Below are 27,515 nucleotides of genomic sequence, written 5' to 3'. Positions count from 1 at the left end.
TAATTTTATCATTTCAGGTCTTACATTTAGGTCTTTGATCCATTTTGAATTGATTTTTGTATAGGATGAGCGGTGGAGGGTCTAGTTTTATTCTTCTGCATTTGGATATCCAGTTTTCCCAGCACCATCTATTCAAGAGAGTATCCTTTTCCCAAAGATGTTCTCGGTACCTTTGTCAAAAATCAATTGGCTGTACCTATGTGGATTAATTTCTGGGTTCTCTATTTGTTCCGTTGGTCTATGTGTCTGTTTTTATGCTAATACCATGCTGTTTGGGTTACTACAACTTTGTAGTATATTTTGAGGTCTAGTAGTGTGATACCCCCAGCTTTGTCATTTTTGGTCAGGACTGCTTTGGCTATTTAGGGCCTTTCATTGTTCCATACAAAGTTTAGGATTTTTTTTTTCTATTTCTGTGAAGAATTTCATTGGTATTCTGATAGGAATTGCATCCAATCTGTAGATTGCTTTGGATAATATTGTCATTTTAACAATATTAATTCTTCTGATCCATGGGCATAGGATGCGTTTCCACTTGTTTGTATCCTCTTCAATCTCTTTCATCAGTGTTTTGTAGTTTTCCTTGTAGAGGTCTTTCACCTCCTTGGTTAAATTTATTCCTATTTTTTTTTTAGTAGCTATTGTAAATGGGATTGCTTTCTTGATTTCTTTTCAGCTAGTTTGTTGCTTGTGTGTAGAAATGCTACTCATTTTTGTATATTAATTTTGTATCCTGTAACTTTACTAAATTTGTTTATCAGTTCTAAGTTTTTTGGTAGAGTCTTTATATATATATATATATATATATATATATATATATATATATATATGGTGTTTTTCATCTTTTCATTTCCAGATGTAAGAATCCCTTGAGCATTTCTTGTAAGGCCAGTTTAGTGGTGATGAATTCCTTTACTTTTTGCTTGTCTGTGAAATATTTTATTTCTTCTTCATTTCTGAAGGTTAGCTTTGCTGGGTATAATATTCTTCGCTGACAGAGTTTTCCCCTTCTTTCTTTCAATAGTTTAAATTCTATTCTTTCCTGGCCTGTAAGATTCCTTTTGAGAAATCTCCTGTTAGTCTAATAGAGATTCCCTTATATGTAACTTGGTGCTTTTCTCTTGATGCTTTTAAAATTCTTTCTTTGTCTTTGACTTTTGACAATTTGATTATAATGTGCCTTAGTGAGGACCTGTTTGGGTTTTATCGATCTGGGGTTCTTTGAGCTTTCTAGACCCGAATGTCCATCTCTCCCCTAAGACTTAGGAAGTTTTCTGCTAATTTTTATTGCATTAATTGATTTCCTTTTAGTTCTTTTTAAATGATATCCATCTCTTTGTTGAATTTCTCATTCAAATCTTCAATTATTTTCCTGATTTCATCAGATTATCTCACTGATTTTCCTTAAGATTATTATTTCGAATTGTTTTTCTGGCATTTCATATATTTCCTTATGATTGGAGTCTGTTACTAGATAATTACTATTTTTCTTGGGAGGTAACATATTTTCTGATTTTTTTATGGTTGTGTTTCTACATTGATTTCTATGCATCTGGTGGAAAAGTTGCCTCTTCCAATTTTATGAAGTAGGCTTTGTAGAGAAAGACTTATATGAATGTGTCTTGTGATGTCGGTTCAGTGGGGTGCATTTGCCTGGGTTCTAGGTGGATGCATTAGTGTAGTCTCTGTTAGTTTCTTCACCTGTAATCCACACTAGTGGCATTTGTGGTTTCTTAGTGACCTAGGCTGAAAGAGTTTGTGGTGACAGTGGTGCAGCTTTGCCAGGCTGGGCTTGCTGGGCTATTTCTAAGGTTGGAGGATATAAATGTAAAGGATGGATTGACCAAATTTGGGTCTAGCTTGCTGGGTTTGGGAGCCCAGGGCTGTTATTTCGGCCAGGAGCATGAGCATGCAGATGTTTGGCCAACCTAGTGTGCCTGTCAGGAGTGGTCTGTGGGGCCGCTTTTCAGACTCAGGACAGGATGCTGAAAGAAGTCCACTTGGCTGGACTCAGGTTGTGTTTGCTGGGGACTACCTATAGGTCTGTTTCTCATGCTTGTGACAGCTGCATGGTTGCCTGATTGGCTGGGGGGCATGTCTGCTGGGGATGGCCCATGGGGCTCTTTCTTCATCTCAGGACATGGGCTTATAGCTGCTCAGCCAGCCTGGTGATGTGTCTGCCAGGGGCAGCCCATGCAGCTGCTTATTAGGCCCAGGATGCAGGTGCAAGGCTGCTCAACTGGTGTGGTGGTATGCCTGCCAGAGGTGGCCCACAGGGCTGTATCTCAGGCTGGGACGTGGACAGACAGCTGCTCAGCCAGCCTGGGAGAATATCTGCTGGGGGTGGTCCACAGTGTTGTTTCTTAGGTTTGGGACCCAGGTGCAAAGCTGCTCAGCTGGCATAAGGGCATACCTGCCAGGAATGTCCTGTGGGTTTCTCAGGCCCTTTTTTGGGGGTGGGGGTGGTACAGGGCCACTAGGCAAGCCAGGGACATGCCTGCAAAGGGGGGATGCTATTATGGAGCTGTTTCTCAGGTCCAGAGTGTGGATGCATAGCCACTTTGCTGGTGCAGGGGCATATCAACTGCTTGAAGCCTCAGGGGCCTCTCCTATTTAGAGGAGGGCATGCAACCATTTGGCTGGCTCAAGGGTGGGTTTGCCCCAGGCAGAACTGACAGATTGTGCCTCTGGCTGGAAGTGCAATGGCAGGGGTTGGTTTCCCTGCTGTACAGGACCAGAGTCACAGCTGATCTTGGGCCCATGCAACTGGGGTTGTGGCTACAGCCACCCATGTAAGCTTGGTGTAAGGAAAATGGAGCTCCAGTGCTGGAAGGTGCAGTACTTACTGGCCCCCAGAGCAGGATGCAATCCAGAGGTGGCTGAGGTCTCAAGATTGTGCCTTGCTGCAGCAGCTTGGCTCACAAGGGATGGGAGAGATGGGAAGGCATACTTTGTGCTCCTAAGTCAGGGCAATGTGGCTGTGTGAATTCCAGTGGCTCTCCAAACTGGGCCCAGGACTTGTAAGGACTGTGGGATTCTCCTGTTGTAAGGACTGTAGGTGTTTGCAATGCCAATGGGGACGGGTGGGGATCTTCTGCTTATCTTTTCCTTGCAACAAGAAGTCTCTCCTGACTCCAGACAATCTTGGCAGGGGAGATAGATCTGCAGAAGTTGGGTGGCTCCATGCTGCCCTCCTGGACACCACAGGTGTATCTCCATGCCCTACTACTTTCTAACACTCTCCCTACCAACATTTCTCAATAGATGTTTCAAAAGGGCAAGTAACCTGTAGTTTCCTCCATAGGTATTTTCAGAGATGTCAGTGGAAAGTCTCTTATCTGAATTCTATGACTTTTTTTTTCTTTTTTTCTTTTTTTTTTTTTTGAGACAGGGTGTTGCTCTGTTGCCCAGGTTGGAGTGCAACGGCACAATTATAGCTCACTGCAGCCTCGACCTCTCAGGCTTAAACAATCCTCCTGCCTCAGCCTCCTAAGTAGCTGGGACTATAGGCACACACCACCATATCCAGCTTTTGAATTCTTTGTAGAGATGGGATCTTGCTGTGTTGTCAGGGCTGGCCTCAAACTCCTGGGCTCAAGCAATCCTCCCACCTCAGCCTCTTGAAGTGCTGGGATTCCAGGCTTGAGCCAACGAACCCAGCCTTATGAATTCCGTGTTTTTAATGAAGATGATCATTCTGCTTTTGATATAATAACTTTGAACAATGAATTATGATATATATCATATCAAATTATATTTACATATGCTTCATTATTATTTTTCTTTTTTTAATGAAAGCACATGTATTTTAGAGAGCTCTATATTGCTTGATATATAACTTGTAGTTAAATATGGGGTTTGATCATGTTTCTTTAAAAGGTGGGCATTAGGACCTTGATCAATAGTGTAACCATCTCTTACGTTATTGTTTCTATGAAAAATTCAGTCCCCTTCCCCAGAAAAGAATGTAACTCCCATCAATGTGGCTAACATGACATGACATTCTACCAGGCATGACTTTCATTCATTTAACAAGTGCTCTTTGAATGAGGAGTGAGGCAAAGTCCCTGCTCTCATGTAATTTTCATTCTAGTGGAACAGGAAGACAGTAACATCCAGCAGTGATTTTAAAGTACAGTAAGAGCCAGATTCTGCGGCTCACACCTGTAATCCCAGCACTTTGGGAGACCAAGGCGGATGGATCACCTGAGGTCAGGAGTTTGAGACCAGCCTGGCCAACATAGTGAAACCCTGTCTCTGCTCAAAATACAAAAATTAGCTGGACATGATGGTGTAGGCCTGTAATCCCAGCTACTCAGGAGGCTGAGGCAGGAGAATCACTTGGACCCAGGAGGCAGAGGTTGCGGCGAGCTGAGATCGCGCCATTGCACTCCAGCCTGGGGGACAAGAGTGAAACTCTGTCTCAAAAAAAAAAAAAAAAAAAAACAATAAAGTACAATAAGGAGCATAAGGGGATGAAGAGATTGGGTAGAGGGGTATTTTATATAGGATGGTCAAGTGGTCAAGAAAGGCCCCTCTGTGGAGGTGATATGTAAGCAGAAAACAATAAAATAAAGGAGGGGGTCTTGAGAAGATCTGGAGGAAGAAAACTATTCAGGATAGGTAAACTGTCCACTGCAAAGACCCTGAGTCAGGAGTGAACTTGGTGTGGTTGGAGGAACAGCAAAGTAGGCCAGTGAGTGTAAGAGTGGGAGGGCAGAGCTTAATAGGAGATGAGTTTGGGGCAGTGAGCCAGAGCTGGGTGATGCAGGGCCGTGTAGGCCATGGTAAGGGGTTTGGGTTTTATTCTGTGTGTAGTGGGCAGCCGTTGGAGGGTGTTGAGTGGGGAGCACCACAATCTGACTGTGTGAGGGAGCTAACTATAGGGAAGTGAGAGTGGAATTAGGGAGGCACATAGGAGACTGCTACAGTGGTCTCAAAGCATGACAATGGTGCCTTGGATGGCTGGTGGCAGTGGAGGTGGAGGGGAGTGATAAGATTAAAGTTAGAACCAGTCAGAGCTGCTTATGGATTGGAAGTGGAGGGAGAGGAGTGAGGGATGAATTCTGGGCCTGAGCACTTGGGTGGACAGTGGAGCCTTTTGCCTGCATGGGAAATGCTGTGAGAAGAGCACATTTGGCTGGAGGAAATGGAGAGGTCCTGTATGTCTTGTTAGATAAGCCAGTCGAGATCTGGAGTAGACAGTGAGATGTCAAATTCTGTAGGTCAGTGGAGAGGGTGGGATAAGAAATGTGTGTGGAGATCACCAGCTTCTAGATGGTGTATAAAACCACAGGACTGGATTTGATCACCTCAGGAGTGAGCATGCCAGTCATTTACAGACCAGGAAAAGGAAGTAGGAAGAAAAACAGGAGAGCATGGCATTCCAGAAACCAAGGGAAGAAAGTCTGTCAAGAAGCAGGGGTGGTGATTAACTGTGTTAATGTGTTAGTGCAGCCACGAGGTGTTTAAACCCATTATCACACAAGGAATGATGCTTTCTTGGTGATTTCCTGCTTTCATATGTGTTCGTGGACCTCATCTTCCCCCATTAAACTGGAACCTCATTGAAGCCAGGGATGATTTCTTTCTTCTGTTTGCACTTAGAGCCACTTAAAGCTGTCCCTTAACTGCCTCACTCCAAAAGCTCTGCAGTGTGAGGTTGAGGCCTGAAGTGACGTTTCCTGAGGAGCTACTTTTGGAGTTGTGTATTGGGGTGGTGTGGGGACAGTGATGACAAGGAAGGTCCAGGACTAGTCCCTTCCTAGGCAGAAGAGGCTACTGATGTCCCAACTCTGAGTAGAAGGGTTGGGTGGCAGAGGAGAAGACAGATGGAAGAAGTAGGACAGATGCACAAATGTGTCAGATTCTTAACTTCAGAAACTGTCAGCCCCACAAACGTGGTCATAGAACTTCAACCTGAGGAAGCAGGGACACTGATGGGTCATGATGGGCTCTTTGCCCACTGATTGATGCAGCAGTGGGATTCTTTACCATACTCTGTAAAGTACACATGACCCCCTGCTGCAGATGAAGAAGGATGGAGGAGTCCCTCATGGCTTCCCTTGAAGGTTTCTTACACAGAACTACCAGTTCAGGTTCTTACAAAGACTGGATAATCTAGATGGTACCTGTGTCTGGGGAGTAATTCTATGGGCTGCGCTTTGGGACAGCAGTGGCCTCTTCTCTTGACCAGGTTTCATTTCTCTGTATTGATGAGGAGTACCCAGGCCTGAGGGTCTGGCCATTTTTGACTAGAGGCAGTATCTGTGGTGGAATAGCCTGAAGACCCTGTCTTAGCCTATTTTATGCTGCTATAAAAGAATATCACAAACCAGGTAACTTATAAAGAATAGAGACTTATTTCTTACAGTTCTGGAGGCTGGGAAGTCCAAGTTCAAGGGCTGGCTTCTTGCCAGGGCCTTCTTGCTGTGTCATCCCACGGTGGAAGGTAGAAGGACAAGAGAGAATAAGAGAGCAAGAGGAGGGTTGGACTTTTTTTTAAATAACAAACCCACTCCTACAATAATGAACCCATTCCTGAAATAACATGAATCTATTAATGAGAACAAAGCCTTCATTACTTAATCACCTCTTAAAGGTCCCACCTCTCAAAACCGTTGCAGTGGGAGTCAAGTTTCCAAAACATGAATTCTGGGGGACACATTCAAACCACAGCAACCCCCTACAGGGTTGGACAAACTGGAAGTTAATCTATATAGGTAAAGGGTTGGGTTTTCTGGCAATTGGGAGATTGCGATGAGGTTTGGATCTTGTCCTGTCTCTTACATAAACGTAATGAAAGCAGACGACCCATAGTATCATAGGAAAGCATAAGAGTAATTTCTGGTTGGGGCACTTGTGAACACTTTGACAAAATGGAAAGCCATCTTGGGGGAGGCAGGACCAGCAGTTGAGCCCCTACAACACAAAGGAGACCCTGGGTGCGGGATGAAGGTGGACCCCTAGCCCTGTAAAGTTTAAGCTGGTAGGAGGCCTGCAGATCAAGGGTTCATCCCCTGAAGTTTTTCTTGGAACTTATTACTAAATGTTTCCAGATAATCCCTGATCATGGGGCCTGATAAAATTCATTCTTACTGCTAAAACTATGTTAAGATAAAAGTTGTTTTTATTCATTTGCTATCCATTAAAGCCATCACAGACTAATTATTTTTCAAAAGAAAGAAAACTATGCTACAGTTCTGCAAGTAACTTATGACCAGATGTTGAGATCTTGGGATACCCTGCCCTGCTTAAAATATATTATAAGAGATCTTTAGACAGTAAAATCTAAAAATAAAACCCAAAATATAAAAAAAGATGAATAATAGCAAAGCATGATAGCTCAAGAGTTTTGTTGGCTTTTTAATTTTTTATTTATTTTTAAAAGAATCATTAGTTATAATTTCATACCAGTTGCTGAGACTTAGATATACCAATTTTGTAGTGGGGAGGGAGGGTAATTATAGAAAGCAAGAGAGAAAACTTTGAAAATCACTGGTAGCTCAGCTGGGCGTGGTGGCTCACGCCTGTAATCCCAGCACTTTGGGAGACCGAGGTGGGTGGATCACTTGAGGTCGGGAGTTCGACACCAGCCTGGTTAACATGGTGAAATCCTGTCCCTACTAAATATACAAAAAAAAAGAATAGCCAGGTGTGGTGGTGCACACTTGTAATCCCAGCTACTTGGGGAACTGAGACAGGAGAATTGCCTGAACCTGGGAGGCAGAGGTTGCAGTGAGCCGAGATTGCACTACTGCATTCCAGCCTGGGCAACAGAGTCAGACTTCGTCAGAAAGAAAAGAATAAAAGAGAGAGAGAGGAAAGAAGGAAGGAAGGAAGGAAGGAAATCAATCACTGGTAGCTTAGCTCAATAGTCCATGGGTATCTGCAAGCTAGACTTTATCATGCACACAAATCCTCTATCTAAAAATGAGTGGCAGTGGAAGTAGTGGTAGGAGGCAGGAGTGAAGATCATGTCCCATTAATTTAGGGTATCTGAAAAAGACGTGGAGCCATGACTGCTTCTGTATCTACCAGCTTTCCACTTAGCTGCCTGAGGTGAGTAGAAATTACATTAGGCATTTCCATAACCTTATCCTTAACTGTGTTCCCTCCTTTTCTTAATGCCTGAGGTGAGTCTGGCAGTATCTGTACTTCCCTGCTCCCATTCATACAACCATGTTCTTAGATCCTGGCTTGATGTGGGTTAGTCAGCTGTTCTAGGCCAGATTTCTCAGATTTCTGTTCTTACCTGTTCTGCCCAACTACAACAGCTGGTGTCCTGCTGGCCTTTGCCTGAGTCACACCCTCAGGTCATGCATCCCCACCTTTTACAGGCAGGGTTGTTAGCATGAGAGCCCTGCTCTGTGCTCTCAGTGAAGGATGAAGGGAGAGGAGAAGAGCACCCTAGGATGCTGGTAGAACTTTCAGTTCTCTTGCCAACAAATTGAATGAAGTTAGAAGCTCTCCGTAAGTTTTATTCAGTACAGACCTGGTGTCTGATGCTACAGTTAAGAGACTAGATTTAGAAGGAGGGTGGTGCACCTGTTTTGGTGGGAGGAATGAATGGGATGTAAGGAGAGATGATGGTCTGTGCATCTCAGACAAAGGAACTTAAAAAGAGGAGTCTTCAAAAGAATGCCCCCTGCAAAAAAAAAAAAAAAAAGGAGGCTTAGAAATATCTCAAATGAACAGAAATTTGAATTAGAATCCAGAAGATGAAAATCAACAGGAATAATAAAATAAATAAAGAAACATTCTTTACTTAAAAATTTTAAAAAGTCAGCTAAACGTTGCTAGGATGTGAAGGGGTAGATGACATTTTAAGATAAAGACTATGGGAAAGGAGTTTATTTTGCCACTATCTTTTCTATAGGCTTTTGCTAATAGCTGTGAAGGGTCTTAGATTTCATATACTTTCAAGTTAAGGAGTTAACCTGCCACAGTTTCATACCTGCTGGCAGAAGATGAGACTCATGGGGTAGAGATAAGGGACTTTATGATTCACAACAGCAACAGTAATCAGAACATCATCATTTTCCTGTACTGGTTCTTTGAGCTCCAACCCCCACAGGTTGACACCAAGAGGGCCAGGTGATACCTGCACACACAGTGGAGAGAATTCCTGAGCCTAGGGAACTTGAGAGTTCTGTAATGAACAGTAAGTGTGCCTGCACTTTGCTGCATCCTGAGGGAAACTCTCTCTTTGAAGGTTGTTTGCTATGCAAATCTTCTTGAAAAGATAGTCGGGAACAAAGGCAGTCAGTGCCTCTGCTTGCAAGATGTGCAAAACTGTGAGAGACATGAAGAATGGTCTCCCAACTGTTGCATCAATAAAAAGGAAAGGAAGCTAATGTTTATTTCATCCTTGTTATGCACCAAGCACTGACCAGGAGACTTCTCGTTTCTTGCCTCATCAAAGTTTCAAAGCAGCCTTGCCCAGGGTGGTACTGTTGTTGTTTTATCGGTAAGGAAGCTGGTGAGTCAGGGAACTGGAATATCTAGGTGGAGGACTTGTGTATGTATTATGTACTTCTTATATGCTAAGCATTGTGCTAAGAAGTAGCTAAAACTTAATTAGATGCTTATCAGGTGCCAAGCACAATTCTAAGAGCTCTCCATGAATTGATTGATTTAATTCACCACAACTAAGATTATCAGGTGCTGCTGAGGAAACTAAGGCACAGTGGGTGACAGAACTGAGATTCAAATCTGCACATTTAACCACTGTGTGGTTGCGAGTTGTGGGTTTTTGTTTTTGTTTTTGAGAGAGGGTCTGGCTCTGTCGCTCAGGCTGGAGTGCAGAGGTGCCATCTCTGCTCACTACAACCTCTGCCTTCTGGACTCAAGCAATCCTCCTTCCTCAGCCCCCTGAGTGGCTGGGACCACAGGCATGCACCACCATACCCAGTTAATTTTTGTGTTTTTTTGTAGAGTTGGGGTTTGCCATGTTGCCCAGGCTTGTGTCGACCTCCTGGGCTCAAGTGGTTGACTCGCCTTGGCCTCCCAAAGTGCTGGGATTACAGGTGCCCTGTGGTTGTGTTCTTTCTTCATTCCTCAGAGTCATAGCAAGAGGGTCATAGTCAAACTAATGTGTGCCCAGAGGAAGTGGATGTATTTGAAAACTGCCAAGTAGAAATAGTTGAAGTGGGACTGATTTTGTTTAATCTGCAGAACGATAAAGGATAAGTGATGCTTGTCTTCAAATATTTGCAGGCATGTCTTATAGAAGAGGAGAGTTCACTCTGTGTGACTGCAGGAGGCAGAATTGGGTCCATTTACGGGGAGGCATATCATGGCTCAGCAAAAATCATTTCTTGAATAATACAGTGCCCCCTGACATCAAAAGAGAATGGACTACCTGTGAGGGTGGTAACTCAGTGGTTACCTTTCAGAGATGTGCTGTCTGGGCTCTGTCAAGGTCCCCACAATAAACCCCTCTGCTATAGGAGCTGGGCAATGGAAGAGGATGGCCCTAATTAGGTTCTCTAGACCTTTCCTAAGAGAGCTGAACCTGCTAACAGTGACCTGAACTCCTTCCCCTGCTATGCCCCCTGTCCCTTCTTGGAGCCTCAGGCCTCAGGTCTGTTGGACATGCACAGAAATGGTTTCTCCATGTGTGAGGAGGGTGCCTTACCTCTTGAGAATCCAGGACCACCCTAAGGATCTGGAGGAGTTAGTTCTGCAGCTCCTCGCACTCTCAGGCCTGCACTATTTTTGGTTCCTTACCAGCTATCAGCCTGTAATCACCAGCCTCATGGCTCAGCTATACCCTGGCAAATCTCGTTGCACACATCAGGCCCACTGTTGCCCAGTTTGGGACAGAATAAGATTCTGTGGTGCTTTGATTCACTCTTTCCTTGTCAAGTAGCCCAAGCTTTAAAAAGCAAGTGGGAACAGGTGGTTGGGCCAGTGCTGCTCTGTGATGACCTTGCTACGGCCCCCTGACAACTCCCCTGGTGTAGCTGTAGGCCTGGGCTGAGCAGATCTGATCCAGATGCAGGCCCAGAGGGGAACCCTGGGCAGGTAGGGAAAGGAATTTGGGGAGATGGTAAGAAACAGGAGTGGTGGCAACTGGCTTCACAGTATATGTTCCACTCTGCTAGAAACGGCCTCTGCTGGGGGCTAAAGACTCCCCAGAAGTAGTCTTAATTACTCTGTGGACATCTTTAAAAGAATCTCATTTTCATCAAAGGGTTTTAAAGAGTGATGCTTAGCCCAGTGTAAAGGGCATAGTCAATATCTGATCCTGAAATAATGTCTCTGCTATCCTAGATGTCAGGAGAAACTAAAAATATCCTCATAACCCTGAGGAATTCTTGGTTTATTGCACCCATCTCTTTTCCCTCTGAACATCCTTCCAGAAAGTGAGAGAGTGAGGAAGTGAGCCAAGAAGCTTTAATTACCCAATCTGCTGACATTATTTTATCTGCGCCACTGATACTAAATCTGCACAGCATTCCACTTAAATCTCAGTGCTAACAGCAGCCTCTACAAACTTGGGCCTTTGTCCTTCTGCTGGCTGTAGCCCATGCTCTGTTTCCCACCCTTCTGCACCCTCCCTCAGACTTCTTAAATTCTGAAGCTCTCTGTGGCACCGGAAATGATCTGTCTGTGGAATGTCCATACTTCAGGAAAGTCCCCGATCTGTGTGTGTTTATTCCCAAATTCTGCTCCCCCCAACTCAGCCTGGCTGTTTGTGGTTGAGTTCTGGCACGTGCCCATCATTACAGAAACCTGGATTTGGCAGGGGCATTGTGCCATATTTCTATTATTGGCATCTTTGGAGAAGGAGGAGAAAGTCTGTCTAGTTTTTTTCCCTCTCTTTTATGTACAAATGAAAATTTCTGTCTTATGTTATTAACTTTTCTGGCCAACCAGTCAAATACATCTTCAATTTCAGGTTGGTTCCCCGGAGTGTGAAAGTTTTCTCTTGGTTTAATGTTGACTCTGTCGCCTAATAGCTGGTTCATTTGGCACCTGATTGGTGCTATGGTCATAGCTGCAACAGGCCACATTTAAGGAGGGCTTCCAGGGAACCAGCACTGTGTTGAGGACTTCAGTCCTCATGACCTCTGAGACAAGTGCTGTTACCATCTTCCCCCCATTATAGGGAGGACATGAGCTGAAAAGGTCCAAGAACTTTGCTGAAGGTCTTGCAGCAGAGCTGGGGCTGGAAGCCAGGCAGTGTGGTGCCAGAGCTGGCTGACTTCAACGCCTACTTCATGCTTCCATGCATGCATACATATGCCATACATACATATGGGAGACCCATAGGATGTATGCCATCAATGCATACTGATGTGCACACCAGTGCTCCCACCATCCTCCCAGGAAGTGTTGATATCATTATAAAACTCTGTCCTCAGCAAGTGTGTATTAAGAACTTACTATGTGCAGATCCAAAGATGTACAAACCCAGGTCCTGCTCATAGGCATTGCAGCTGGGGAGACAAGGCCTTGATCTGCAGAATCTGAGCTGGGCTGAGCAGGGGAAGCTTCTTCTGTTTTGTTCACTGCTATGTCTCCAGGGACTATTATAGCACCTGGCAGGTAGTAAGCTCTCAAAAACGTGATGAATGAACAAACTTCTAATTAAACAAAGCCATTTACATTTTTACAAATAAATGAAAGGACACGTGAATTTCTAAAAAGTTCAAAGGACATAAACTGAGATTAGAGGACAGCCTTTTAAATTATGTACATTAAGCGGTATAAAAAGCTCCCCATGTTGTCTTCATTTTTCTTACTTTTCATAGGTTGGTGGGCACGATGTGACAGATGGGGTGCTTGTGGACCCATGTCATAGATAGGGCTTTAGAGGCTCTTAGATCCTGCTGGGTGGGGAGGGCTTACAGAAGAGATGGACCTTGAGATTGGAGTAGGACTCAGCTGGGTGGAAAAGACCATGGGAGGCATTCCAGAGCTGCCCCCACTGGCAGGATTATACTGGAGAGGGCAGAAGCCTCATGTTTTGCTTGATAGCAATCGTTTTGAACTTCACGACTTCTCGAAGCTTGGATCCTTTTCTGTCTTACTCAATACTTGCCTCACTTCCCAAGACTTGCCTAACTTGGTTGGGTATCTAAGTGTACATCCCTTCAAACCATGTAAGAATCCCTGGACCTGATACTTGCCTGAATTCTGGCACCAGATCAAGAAGAACAAGCTTAAATGGAGGCTGAGGCAGGAGAGTAAAATACTGGGGAGCCACAAGTCAGCACCAGGCAAGTTGACAGGAATCAAGAGGACCTGGTTGCAAGAGCCATAAAATCCCATGCACTCTGACTCAGTAATTGAAGTTCTTGAAATGTATCTTGGGGAAATAATCTAAAGGATTATTATGGCAATAAAGGGGCCAGGTGTGGTGGCTCATGCCTGTAATCCCAGCGCTTTGGGAGGCCAAGGTGGGTGGATCACCTGAGGTCAGGAGTTCAAGACCAGCCTGACCAACAAGGTGAAAACCTGTCTCTACTAAAGATACAAAAATTAGCCAGGCATGGTGTCAGGTGCCTGTAGTCCTAGCTACTCGGGAGGCTGAGACAGGAGACTTGCTTGAACCTGGGAGGTGGAGGTTGCAGTGAGCCGAGATTGTGCCACTGTACTCCAGCCTGGGTAACAGAATGAGACTCCATCTAAAAAAAAAAAAAGAAAGAAAGAAAGGATCAGTTTATGTCCATGAAACTGTTTGTTTTAATGAAATTGGAAGCAACCTAAATAGTAAATAACAGGGGCATCATTAAGTTTTGGCTTGTCTACTTGCTAGAATATGATACAGTCACTGAAAATAAGATTTATGAAGAGTGTTCCATATCTGAGGAAAAGCATGAAAAATGAAGGCAATGATAATTTGTATATATAATTTTATTTTTAAAAGTACATACATAGAAACAGATTGGAAAAATATTACAGAAAATTATAGTATTTATATTGGGGGAAAAGTCATTTGTAATCGTACTCACGACCAGACTTTTAGCCAATATTGTTTATTTGTTTGTGAATGACAAAAGATGATGAGACAAGGGAACTTGGGTGAGTTCAACATTCCTGTAAAGAGTCAGAAACCAGGACACTGTCTGTCTAGCAAAGGAGTAAGGACAGCTATGAGAACATGTCCAAAATAACCCGGAGTGTGAAATAACAGGTTCCTGGACAGAGGGGACATGAAGCCTGAGCTTGGCCGGAATAGGGTGAATGTGGCCGGGGAAGACACCTTTGTCTTTTGTTTTTCTAGAGGCTTGGTATCTGTAACCAAATTTATCCCTGAGCCCGAGACACAGGAACAGGGCCCATGAGTCAGTGTTTCTGTGGCAGCCTTCTGGGTCAGTGCCTACACAGGCAGGGCAGGCACCAAATTTGACACAGCTGCATGGGGAAGATATCTTTGAAGTCATGTCTTGTGTCTAGACTTAGGGAGACATGAGAGTGATTAGGGTAGAGGTGGCCTTATGTATAGCCCGGCTCCCCTGAATAGTCCCAGCATGAGTATTCAAAGAGCCCTTTCCATTCTCAAGAGCTCTCATTTGGATAATATGTTATGTGGTCACCCTAATTATTGAAAAGGAGGTTGGAGGACATTCTGGGTTGATGACAATTGCTCTGCTGGTTGCCTCTAGTGCTTAAGAGGCCATGAATTGTCCGGGCATGGTGGCTCATGCCTGTAATCCCAGCACTTTGGGAGGCTAAGGCAGGCAGATTGCTTGAGGTTGGGAGTTCGAGCCCAGCCTGGCCAACATGGTGAAACCCCGTCTCTACTAAAAATACAAAAATTAGCCAGGCGTGGTGGCACACGTCTGTAATCCCAGCAACTCGGGAGGCTGAGGCAGGAGAATCGCTTGAACCCAGGAGGCGGAGGTTGCGGTGAGCTGAGATCATGTCACTGCATTCCAGCCTGGGCAACAGAGCGAGACTCCATCTCAAAAAAAAAAAAAAAAAGAGAGAGAGAGAGAGACAGTCAATTGAGATTCCCTGATGCAGAGGTGGGCCCAGCCTGATGGAGAAGTGGCCCAGGTGTTGTAGATGAATACAGTTCTGCTGTCTATCCTGATTAAGATAACCAAGGTAATTATTCCCAAGCTGCCCCAGCATGTGGCTAGAATTCATATTTAACTTTGACCCAAGAGCTCCTTTTCCCCTTGCAGTCTTCTTCCCCCATCCCACAAACCTGGTACATGACCATTAAAATCTCAATAAGCAGAAGCTTAAGTAAGGGTAAATAATTTGCCAGCTGAACCTTCCCCTATTTGCAACCTTTTAGCATTAGCAAGTTCTTGACTTTTCATGAAAAAGCCCTGGTATGGCTAGTGCAAAAATCAGTTCAAATGGTAGAGGATGATAACTTTAAGCAGATAGGGACTTGGCCTGAGTGGGCTCTGTTTCCTTCCTGCTGTCTGCCCTCTCTTCTATCGGCTCTGTCAAGGCACGTTTTTTGGGAACCCCATTACTGAGCAGACTGCCAAGTTGACCATCAGTGATCTAGCCTGGGAGCCAAGCCTAGGTTCATCTTGCAAGAAAAGTGGGGTGGGATTGTGGAGAAGGCCCCCTTCCCTGTGCCCACAGGAGAATTGTTGTGACCCTGAGTGCCCCAATATGCCTGGCTGGACATCTTGGGAGCACTGGGAAACAGGAGGTAAAGACCTTCACACAGTATCTCCTCACAGACAGCCTCAGCTCAGTGGGGCCCCCAGTCAACGGAGAAGCCGTGACAGGCACAGCTGACTGGATGTGTGAACAAACAGATTAACAGTTGGCCCTGCATCAGGGATTGCCAAAGTAAAGAGACATCTAGGTCTTTCATAGATGTTTTGTTCAGTTGGTTGGTTGAGGGGCACAGGTGACAAGTGTTGGGGCAAACTCTGGCTTTTCCTGGACTTAAGCAAGAAATTACCTTTTGGCACCTGGACACTGTTTTAAGTCTCTAGTTAAGAGATAAGGGGAAACCACTGTCTCACTCAAGAGAGAACGCTCTGCTTTAGAGGCCAGGCTAGAGGAATTGGCCGGGATCTGTGGAGAGGACACCTGAGCAAGCATGGGCTAATGTCAAACCATAGCTTCCTAGAGAGGCTGGGTGGAGAAACCTGACTTTCAGTGGGGGAGAAAGTACCACTGCAAAGTCTTAAACTGAAACAGGTGTAAGCAAGTTGGTTCTGACCGCCCCTCATTTGGTTTAAGCTTACATCACAAGGAACAGGTGCTGTCAATAATGAATTCAGTTTTTCTCTTGAGCCCAGAAGCAGAGCAGGATGAAGCCATTAAGGTGATAGAACCCAGCCCTGACTAATAGGTATGAGGGGGAACAGAACTGGGGGGCAAGAGTTCTTCAGTGTAGGCGTCCTGAATCTCTATCACTGACTCTGAGAAGTCCCAGGGGTCTGCTTTCTCTAAGAACAGTTCCATATTGGGTAATGACAAAAAACCAGAGTGAGATTAAAAATGGATTCTTTATATTGAGCGTTAATGATAAAAGCTCCAGGTGATAGCATTCTGTTCAATGTTATATAACTGTTAGAAATGGGGGTTAGTAGTTAGAAGTGAATTGTTAATTTAATAGATATGTTTTTATAGAAAAATGATACAAATAAGTATGTGAAGTACTGCTTTCTGGCCTAATCAATCACACCTGGAGGGGCCTAGCTGGCTGGCTGCTGTGTCCACCAGGTAGAAGCTTACCTAAATTGCTTGAAAGAAAATGTTCTGGCACTAGAATTGCCGTTTCAAAGCTTTACAGGGATGATAAACAACATACTGCTCTTCAGAGCACTATACCAATCTTGTTACTGTTGGCGAGAAAGAGCATCTAACACTCAATAAATGCTAGGCACTCCAGGCTGAATGCTAAAAAAAATGAACTGCTGCCTTTGTTTAGCACAGTGTCCCTGGTAGGGTGTGGAATTTCAAGTTCAGGAGTAGACAAGCATGAAGGGTTTTAGGGCCTTTGAACAGGTCAATGCCCCATTAGCTTTTTAATTTTCCATCCCACTTTCCTGGCTCCTGGGGCTCTATTTTTCTCTTTGATAATCTGTTTTCTCCAATAGGATTCCAAATTCCCTATTGGAAGTTGAGCCTCATATCCTCAAGGCCCATGCTCCCTGAGCCAGGTATGAGTGCAGCTAATAGCTGATGGTGGTCCATTGATCTCCCTGTTGGCCCTGCATCTGCCTGTACTTCCCCCTTGCAGCTGATGGAGGATCCTGTGTGGAAGGACTCCCTCACCCCAAGTGCAAATGGCTCCCTGTTTCAGAGAGGGTTGAGAGGGGACACGCACTTTCTCCTCTCCACTGGGAACCAGCTGAGCTGACACCTCCGAGCAGAAGTTCCTCTTTGTGTTCCTGCTGATGGGCTGTGCTCTCAGTTGGTCATTGGTTTTCTCCATATCTTCTTCAGGTTCCCAGAGGTCACCATTTCTTTCCAGTTAGCCCCACTCTAGAAGAGATTTAGGGCTGGGAGAAAAGGAGAAACATGTGTTCGCCTCATTAGTATCTTTGGTGAAGTGTGAGGAGAAAAAGGTAGCCATGATTGCTAGAAAAATGAGATTGTTAAGGGAGAAAAGTGTGTCAATCTCTGTTATCACCCATCATTGCAGATGGCAAAAATCAGTTGTTCTCAGCAACATCACTGACTGCCCTGCAGACAACCTGGAACTGGAGGGTGTCCTTTGGGAGACAGGCAGGGCATGGTGTGAAAGGGCCTGTGTGAGTCACATGAGGACAGCCAAGGGTCTGACTGGACTCCTGGCCAGTCCTGCCACAGGCATTGCATGCAGCTGGTGCTTGAGTGGGTTCACCTGCCTACCTGAGGAGTACGACAGGGAAGGTGAGAACTGTCCTGAGCCTGTTGGGGGGATTGTTCATCTAGAAGAGACACGACTGGCATCCCCATTGGCAGAGCCAGGGCCAGGCTTAGAGCTGGCTTACATTTCCTCATTTTGTATTCTATTGAGCGCCAGAAATGAAGCAGAGAGGGCTGAACCCTGACACAGTGGGCCGGCCCAAGCCTGAGATTGAGGCCCAGAAAGGCCCAGGCTCAACAGACGCCAGCTCCAGACCCAGGGCCACCCTGCTCACCCATGGCTCACAGGGAGATGCAGATTGAACTCTTCGTTCCAGAGAGTGGCCACCTTGATTGGGAAGGGAAGCAGGGGCAGGGGAGGAGAGGGAAGTCACAGGGAGACTATGGGAACCACAGGAAACACGGCCATTCTGTCCTGAGGTCTGGGGGAGGGGCCTATGTCCGCGTTTCACCTACAGCGCTTATGTCATTGTATTGGGAGGAGGTAGTTGAACCTCTCACCTTATTTATAGTCCTAGCGGGTATTGTGGGCACTCAGTAAATACACAGTGATGGGTGTGTGGACAGGTAATGAGTTCTGAGCCTTAGGCCCTAGTTCTTCCTGCTCTGCTGAGAGCACAAACCTGATAAAGCTTGAGAACCATGATCAGGTAAACTGTTCGAAATAGTCAGGAGAGTCCCATCTTCTCAATCCTTTTGTCCAGCTGTGGAGTAGGCCTTTTAGACAAACAACAGTGGCCTAAGAAGTTGGAATATGGAAGAGGATTCCTATGTATAAGAACCGCAGGAAATTATGAACTTCTGGAATTTCCTTGCTGAGAGGGCTGTGTGTTGTGGCTGTGGCATTTGGCTACTGCGTGTACGTCCTATTTCCTGTAATACAAGGCTTAGCTCATCACTAGCAGACTGACAAGCTAGTCTCAGAAGCAGGGCAACTGGGATTGTCAAATGGGTTTCCTTAGTATGCTCCATCCTGCTTACTGGTGAGAGATTTAGGATAGTGTGTCTGAGCTGCTGTCTGCAGAGCAGAGTGTGCAAGTGGCTCTGCAGGTGCTGGAGCTCACAGAGAGACTGCCAGGATGTGCACCTAAGATTATATGTTTAGAGGTCTTCTTTTTGTTTGTTTGTTTTTGTTTTTTAGACGAAGTTTCACTCTTGTTGCCCAGGCTGGAGTGCAATGGTGCAATCTTGGCTCACCACAACCTCCGCCTCCTGGGTTCAAGCGATTCTCCTGCCTCAGCCTCCCAAGTAGCTGGGATTACAGGTGCCTGCCACCACGCCTGGCTACCTTTTTGTATTTTTAGTAGAGATGCTGTTTCACCATGTTGGCCAGGCTTGTCTCGAACTCCTGACCTCAAGTGATCTGCCCACCTTGGCCTCCCAAAGTGCTGGGATTACAGGCGTGAGCCACCACGCCTGGCCTGCTTAGAGGTCTTCTAACCCCAGAGAGGTTAGGACACTCCCTCAGGGCCTCACTGTTAGCAGACCCTGTCCCTGAAATTTTGTGGCCTTAAGTCAGTTTCTTCTCTGTAGGCCTTGGTTTTCTTATCTATAGACTGAGAAGGTGAGCCAGGGGCTCTCTGAGTTCTGTGATTATGTGCAATCTAGCAGCAGAGCCAGGACAGGACACCAGGACCTTTGAACTCCAGTCCACTCCTAGCTCTTCCGTGTGGCATCTCTAACAATGTGACCTTGTCACCAAGGGTCTGAAGCCTGGAATCAGAGACCTCGGTTCAAATCCAGTTGATAATAAGTAGCCGTTACTTATTAGCTTTGAGAACTTTGGCTACTATTACTCAACTTCTGAGTGCTTCCTTTATCTTTAAAATGAAAGTAATACAGTATGTATCTTATAGAATTACTTTGAAAATTACAGTAAACTTAGATAAAGCCCTCAGTACAGTACCTAGTCCTCAATAAGCATTCAATAAATGGGTTGTTTGTATTAGTGACAATCGATATGTGGTTCAGTCACTGCACTTGTCTGGACCTTAGGTTTCCTTTCTGTAATTGGACCAGTGCTTCTCTGACTTAACCATCCCTGAGGACAGTAGAGAAAGAGCATGTATTCTAGGGTTAGGGGCTTGGGGTGTAGCCTGTAGCAGCTTGCAGAAAGCCTGGCATTTCTTTGAACTCCTATTTATTTGTAAAATCTACTTACGGTTGGTATCCTATACAATGATCTGAATTTTTTGGTTGTAATATAAAAATGCTTCACCCAAATCTTTGAGTAAAGTTGATGTTCTAGGGTGAGGTAGCCTCAAATATCCCAAAGGGCATACAGCCACACCCCTCTGGGCTGGAGGTGGGATTGAAAGTAGTTTCAAAGGTCCCTTCCAGCTGTGAAATTCCAGGCACCTAGAGTAAGTGAGTCTCATCCTCAAAGGACCTAAGGTTGGTACCAAAGAATTCTAAAGGAACCTGAGAAGCGGGATCCCTGTGCCCTGCCCCTGGTGAGAATGGACAGGGCTGTGTGGAAGTGGAACTAGCAGAAACAGGGAGAGAGACAGCCCTCTGCAGTGAAGGGTGAAGGAGGCTGGAGGAAGAGCCGGGCTGTGTCTGGGCCTGACTGTCGGCTCTTGAGCTGATGACCCTGGCAGGGTTGGCTTGGCAGCTCTCCATCTCCCCAGGTAATTTCCAGGAAGCACTAAGCCATTGTTTCTCATCCACAGCTGGAGGCTGTCTGGGGAGGAGCCCTCATATCTCAGGAGGGCAGTGAGGGCAGGGGGTGAACTGCATGTGGAAACATAGAGCTTGTCACACTGCCAAGGCCTCCTGGCCATTCTGATGCAGCACCTAAGGCTGGGGTCTGGGCTTGTGCCCAGCCAGTGGGAGGAGAGTTGAGGGAGTCTGGAGAAGGGCAGCAAGGTTTTGGAGAGAACACAGAGATTTCTGGCCTTTGAATGGGAACGATCTCTAACTACATTCTGGGAACCTCTCTGTGCGTGGGGAAAGACTATCTGCTGATGGTGGTGTCAGCCTTGCACAAATTTGCCAGTATGCATGGTCTCTTCCTCAGGCATGAGGGATTCAAATGAAGTCACCCCGTTTGTTTAGGGCAAATGTAAGGGTTTTCCCTGGGCAAGGGATTGATGACTTAGTCAAATTCATACTCAGCAGATGTCATGACAATAAAAATCTAAGGGGATATCAATACATTTGTTACACTGGAAATTTCCTGTTGTGTAAGGTATTTGTTATAATAAGATTTAACATAGCTTTTTTTTTTTTGGTGGGGGGATGGAGTTTCGCTCCATTGCCCAGGCTGGAGTGCAGTGGCACTGTCTCAGCCCACTGCAACCTCTGCCTCCCGGGTTCAAGAGATTCTCCTGCCTCAGCCTCCAGAGTAGCTGGGATTACAGGCGCCTGCCACCACACCCAGCTGACTTTTGTATTTTTGATAGAGAGGAGGTTTCACCATGTTAGCCAGGGTGGTCTTGAACTCCTGACCTCAGGTCATGCCCCCGCCTTGGCTTCTCAAAGTGCTGGGATTACAGGTGTGAGCCACCATGCCCAGCCATAAGATTTAACATATCTTGATAAACCCTTTCTAAGCATGTTGCCAAGTTGGATTTGAAGTTCAGAAGGACTGGATTCCAGTACTGCTTTATGAACTATATGACCTTAGGCAAGACTCACCTGGTCTTTGAGCTTCGGGTGTTCCATCCATAAAGTGGTGCTATAAAATATCTCAGTATGTTGGCCAGGCACGGTGGTTCACGCCTGTAATCCCAGCACTTTGGGAGGCCGAGGTGGGTGGATCACCTGAGGTCAGGAGTTCGAGACCAGCCTGGCCAACATGCTGAAACCCCGTCTCTACTAAAAATACAAAAAAATTAGCCAGGTGTAGTGGTGCACACCTGTAATCCCAGCTACTCAGGAGGCAAAAGCAGGAGAATCACTTGAACCCAGGATGCGGAGGTTGCATTGAGCCGAGATCACGCCATTGTACTTCAGCCTGGGTGACAAGAGCAAGACTCCATCTCAAAAAAAAAAATAAAATAAATAAATAAATAAATAAATATCTTAGTATGTTGTGAAGTTGAAATGGGATATTGATTAGGAAAGTATTTCATCAGTTGTTAAATAAGTAGCTAAATGTTCATTTTAAGTAAAAACCCTTTTGGTAACATTAGCTAAGCATCACCATCCTCTAGGCCCTCCACAAGCTAGTCTCAATCAATGTAATGACTATTTTTCAACATTTCTCTTGACCCATCTCTTTACCAGATGAGTTTCCTTGCTCTTATATACAAGCACCACCATCTCCCTAGATCAGCTCTATACGGAGGGCTCACCTGCTTAGATTACCATGGCCTGTTCTCTGTGCTTTACCAGCTTCAGAGATCTCAACTCAGTCTTTGAAGATACAGTGGTCCACTCTGGACCCTAGTTTCCTCATCCATAAAATAAGGGAGCGGACTACATGATTTAGGTTCTCTTTCATCGCTGACATTCTGCAATCCAGCCATTTTTCAATGTGCAAAACAGTAACCTAGAATCTGAGAAGATGAGAGCAATGCATATTGTCCAACCAATTATAAGTAATTGATTTAAAAAAGCAATTTAAAAGCATGAATTAAAAAATAAAATAAAAATAAAAGCATGAATTAATAATCTATTCCTTGTGATATATAGGGCAATGTTTGTAGCAATATTTAAGTGAACTAAAACATTTAAGTGAAATGTGATACCTGAGTCTTCATCATAACTGACTATTATCAAATGGTTACCATTTGTTGAGTGCTTGCTACATGCCAGACATGGTTAGAAATTACCTATTACAGTTACAATGAATTGAGTATTTTGAGTATCTACTTTCTGATAGATGCTTAAAGCTGCTGCTAATCATACTACCCTGCAGATGTACAGATGGGGAAATTGAGGTGTAGAGAAGTTAAGTAAATCACCCACGGTCATCCAGCCACTGTGTGGCAGTAGCAGGGTTCAAGTCTAGGTGTGTGTAACAACAAAGCCGGTGACGTGATGGCTCCACCCAAGTCCTCTGTCTTGCAGTCACCACTGTGCTTCCTCTTAGGTTGTAAATCTGTTGTTACTACTCTCCTAGGACTGCTGGTTACCCTAGCTGTGTTTATGATACAGCTCTGGACTTGACCCTGAATTAGGAATTGGCCCTCTCTCTCTTTAGTTGAGGCAGCCAGCCTGAGATTTTTATGGGAAAAACCTCCACCTAGATTTAGCACCTTCCCTCCTCTGGCGTGTTGGAGAAACCCAGTCTCGGCTCCCTCCTCACTTCCCTCCGTGTGCACCTGCCTTCTCCTCTCGGTGCTAACCAAGGATGGAAGTAAAACTAGAAATCCTTAATACCGTTTGCCAGGCTTTGGGCTTCAGCCACGGGAGGCAGATTGTGTTGATGGATGTAATTAGAAAACTGCAAACCTGCTTCTCAAATCCCAGGTCCCAAAGGAGTTGATAAACCAGGCTGGCTCATGTCTCATTTTCCTTTGCTGTGTCACATGGGGAAGGATTTGGAATAGAAGTATCCCCAGGCCTTTCAGTAATGGAAGCTCGAGTCAATCATGGATGCACCAGAGCCAAACGAGTAATGGCAACTGCCTTTGGCCCCAGGGGGTCCAGCAGGAGCTGTGGACAGCTGGGGCTGGTGACAGTCTTCACTTGATAAGAGTCTGGGATCCTACTGGCAACCATGTCACCGCAGCCCCTCCTGTCAGCAGTGCTTCCTGCTCCCTCTCCGCTTGGAAGACCTGTTCCAGCTGAATGGCTTAGGCTCACATGGAAAGGAGGACACACACAGAAGCGCCTTCCTTCTTCCCTCTCCTCCAATCAGTCAGGTATTAGTTGAATCACAGAGCTAAAGTTTTCCCAGGGGAAACAGGCCATGGGACCTGGTGCCTCCCCTAAACTGCATAGAGAGGACCAGGGGCCACATTTAGAAGCCAGGCCTGGGCAGCTTCTCTCACAGTTCACTTGTGCCCATGCCCTCAGAATTGAAGGGTCTTCCTAGCAAAGTATCCTCTGGGCTTGTCCCTTAAGATCATCCCCACAGAACCAGCTCCCTGCAGAAAGCAGAGAGGCAGTGTGTATTTCAGGCCATTTTAGACAGAAGGCATGGGATCTACAGTCTGCAGGTAGAGAACCTGCTCACAGCCTGCTCCAGGGAAGTGTGTGATCTACAGAATCATGAGGTGCATTTCCTTCCTGCACCTTCTTTTCCCAAGTGGGCTTTCCTAGGCTTCTCACAGACCACTGTTGGAGAGGAGGGGAGGGCAGGGCAGACTCCTGCCACAGAGAGGTGACCCTTTTTACTCCCTCTCCTTTCTGGGTCTCCTCTCAGTCCTGTGACCCTACAGCACCAATAGCACACCCTACTGCCATGGGCTGCCCAAACCCACTTGCTAGCCCTCTCCCCGGCTTCCCTCCCTGCCCCCTGCAAGATTTCTGTTTCAAAATAACTCACATTACCAAATGCTGGCAGAGTTGAGGGAGTGGGAGGGAGAGGAAGAATGAAGTGATTGAAAGACAGGGTACTCAGTATATTCCATTTACCTTATGAGCAAATGATACTCCCCAACATCCTGCCCCATTAATTTTGCTGTTAATATCTGCCATTCTGCTAAGGGATTAAATGAGTTCTAAGTCACCTTAAGTACTTAGTCTAATGCCTGACAGTAAGTGCTAAGTACATGGCAACTATTATTGGTTCTCTCTTTTTCTCCTTTTTCCCCTGGGATTTTCCCTTAGCTCTTCCAGCCCCAGCTCTTCTCTGGACAGACCTCATCCAATCAGAGGGCTCCACCTGGGAGCTGGCCAGAAGCAGAGGAGCTAGAATAACTGCACAGGTGTGGGTCGGGACTGAACCAGCCCTCAGAGTCTTCCTAGCCTGTGCCGCTGTCTCACAGGTGTGCCTCGAGGACCAGGTGTGCCTGCCTGATTTGCCTGCCTGGCGGGTAGCCCTGCGCAGGGAGCCCCAACAGAAGTCTTTTCGGTTGGATATAAGCTTTGCCTCCTCTCCTGGGGTCCTGCAGCAGCTCATCCCTGCCTGGGCTTGGCTCCCCCTGCTGGAACCTTTCCTACTTGCCCACATGTCTTGTGGAGAGCTGGTGGCAGTCTTAGAGAAAGGTGCACTAGGACAGGAAATGCCCAGAGAGACCCTTCAGGCCATGTAGAGAGGACCAGAGAAGGAAGGTGGCTTTCCTGAGATCACACAGCTGGTTTGGGTGGCAGCACCACAATAAGCATGAGAGTCACTGACTCTTCTGTGCTATCTCACCCTCCAGTGCCATCCGGATTTCTCCTGTTCCCCGTACTTTGAGCAAGGTTGCTTTTATTCTCTGAGCCTCTGACAGAAACTTTAAAATCATAAAAGCAGTAACACCATTAACGATAGCAGCCATCATAGATTCAGCTCCTATTCTGTGTGAGAGACTAGGCTGAGGTCGCTTTTTATGCACGTTGCTGACCCTCGTAACAATCTTGCAGCTAGGAGGCTATTAGCAGTAGCCGCATTGTACAGCGGAATCAACTAAGATTTTGAGAGATTGTCAATTGCCTCAAGCCACCCTCCTAGGGATTGGAAGCCATGAGCTCGGTTCTTGTTCCCTGAGTCGATTTCCTGGGCTTCAGTGGGCTAAGGGTTGTGAGGCTGCCCCTACCTGAGTACTCACACCTCATCTCATAGGGTTTAAAACACAAGGCACAGTTCTGCTTGGCAGAATGGAGTGGGGGGCATGGTATTTGAGAAGGAGACAGTGGTGGTAGGAGTTCAATAAGTATACTTGATACCCCAAACTTAATCCTGAGGGGGTGAAACCTAAGAATGAAGTGAGTGAACTTTAGGATTATAGCTGGAGTGTGCATTTCGCTAATTTAGTTATAAGCAGGGCTCTGGTTCTGGCTTTAATTTCTTTTGCATATGACTTGTATCGCAGAAAACTTCTCTCAGCCTGTTCCCATCAAATCCCAAATAAAGCAAGAATTCCAGCAGGAAGAGAACAACTCCAGGAGACCAGGCCTTGCTCCTTCACACTGTGTGTGAGGTTAGGTGTGTGGATTTGATTAGATCTGTGTGCATGTGTCTGTGTGTGTTGTTGTTGTCGTCGTCCCCTTTTAAGAAAATTTAAAAATAACTTTCTGCCAAAGATGTGGGCACCAGGGTTGTGTTGCTGAGCAGAAATGCTCCTCCCACCCGTGGTCTGCTGCTCTGCTGATGTGGCCCAGCTGATGTGGGCAGCTTGTCTGCCTGCAGAAGCCCAGCCCCTCCTTTAATGTGTCTTCCAAGAGGAAAGGCCCAGGAAGCCATGGGGAGGGAGAGGCTGCCTGGTGGCTCAGGGAAGAACTCAACTGTTGGGACAAGAGTGGGCTGGCTTTGCCTGCTTTCATGTGGGAACCCAGGGACCTGGATCCAAGTCACTCAAGGATGCCAGCAGGAAACCCTGAGATTGTACCCAGGGCAGGCTGTGATTGTGCCCATTTCACAGCTGGGAAGACTGAGAAACAAAGAGTAGAAAGGATGCAAATCAAAACCATCATGAGGTACCATCTGACACCGGTCAGAATGGCTTTTGTTTAAAAGTCCAAAATAACAGATGTTGGCAAGGCTGTGGAGAAAAAAAGAAAGACACTTATACATTGTTGGTGAGAGTGTAAATTAGTCCAGCCACTGGGGCAGTTTGGAGATTCCTCAAAGAACTAGGAGTTGAACTACCGTTAGACCCAGCAATCTCATTACTGGGTATATAGTCAAAGAAAGATAAATCATTCTATCATAAGGACACATACATCTGTATGTTCTTCACAGTGCTATTCCCAATAGCAAAGACATGGAATCAAACTAGGTGCCTATCAATGGTGGAGCAGATAAAGAAAATGTGGCACATATACACCATAGACTATTATGCAGCCATAAAAAAGAATGAAATCATGTCCTTTGCAGCAACATGGGTATAGCTGGAGGCCATTATCCTAAGCAAACTAACACAGAAACAGAAAAACAAATACCACATGTTCTCACTTGTAAGTGGAAGCTAAACATGAGGTATACATGAACATAAAAACAGAACAATAGACACTCTAGGGATTGCTAGAGGAGGGAAAAGGGAGGGGAGCAAGGGCTGAAAAACTATCTATTGGGTACTATGCTCCCTACCTGGATGATGGGTTTAATCATACCCCAAGCCTCAGTATCATGTAATCTACCTTTGTAATAAACCTGCACATGTACTCCCTTACTCTAGAATAAAAGTTTTTTTTAAAGGGAAAATAAAGTAAAAGTTAAAAAATAAAGAAGACCACTTTTCCCTTTCTCCTTGTGTATTTTAAGAAGGACAGAAATGAGAGTAGATGGTAACAGAGAGAGTAGGGAGATAGGCTAATGTGGTGGTTCTCAAAATGTGCCCTGGATGTCCCTGAGACTCTTCCAGGGTCCCTTGAAGTCCAAGTTATTTTTGTAAGAAAACATCATTTGCTTTATTTCACTCTCATTCTCTTTCAAGCATACAGTGGAGTTTTCTGGTAGCTGTGATGTCACAATAGATTGGATGCAAAAGCAGATATGAAAATTTAGCTGTTTTCTACTAGCCAGACATTAATTTGCAAAAAGGAGCAACTCTTCTCATTAAATTCTTTTTTGTCTTAGAAAATATATTTTTCTCTTAAAATGTTATTTATGTTAGCCTATAATGGGCTTATTGATGTTTTAAAATGAATTAATATTTCCCAGTTTTAATTTCCAATACTGTAAATAT

The 27,515-nt window shown here is 45.4% G+C and overlaps 1 protein-coding gene and 1 non-coding gene across 6 annotated transcripts in view; one reads left to right on the top strand and one right to left on the bottom strand.

Moving 5' to 3' along the window:
* The window catches only part of MYLK (myosin light chain kinase), a 271,706-nt gene that overhangs the window by 55,781 nt on the left and 188,410 nt on the right, over window positions 1–27,515 (top strand). The gene's annotated exons all lie outside the window — the stretch shown is intronic.
* Window positions 14,242–14,372, bottom strand: LOC112439455 (small nucleolar RNA SNORA5). The gene has a single exon (XR_003027732.1). It is a non-coding gene; the product is annotated as a small nucleolar RNA SNORA5 (small nucleolar RNA).

This window comes from Pan paniscus, chromosome 2, assembly GCF_029289425.2.
Source record: "Pan paniscus chromosome 2, NHGRI_mPanPan1-v2.0_pri, whole genome shotgun sequence".
Lineage (NCBI taxonomy): Eukaryota > Metazoa > Chordata > Mammalia > Primates > Hominidae > Pan > Pan paniscus.
This window is presented reverse-complemented; position numbering and strand designations above follow the sequence as displayed.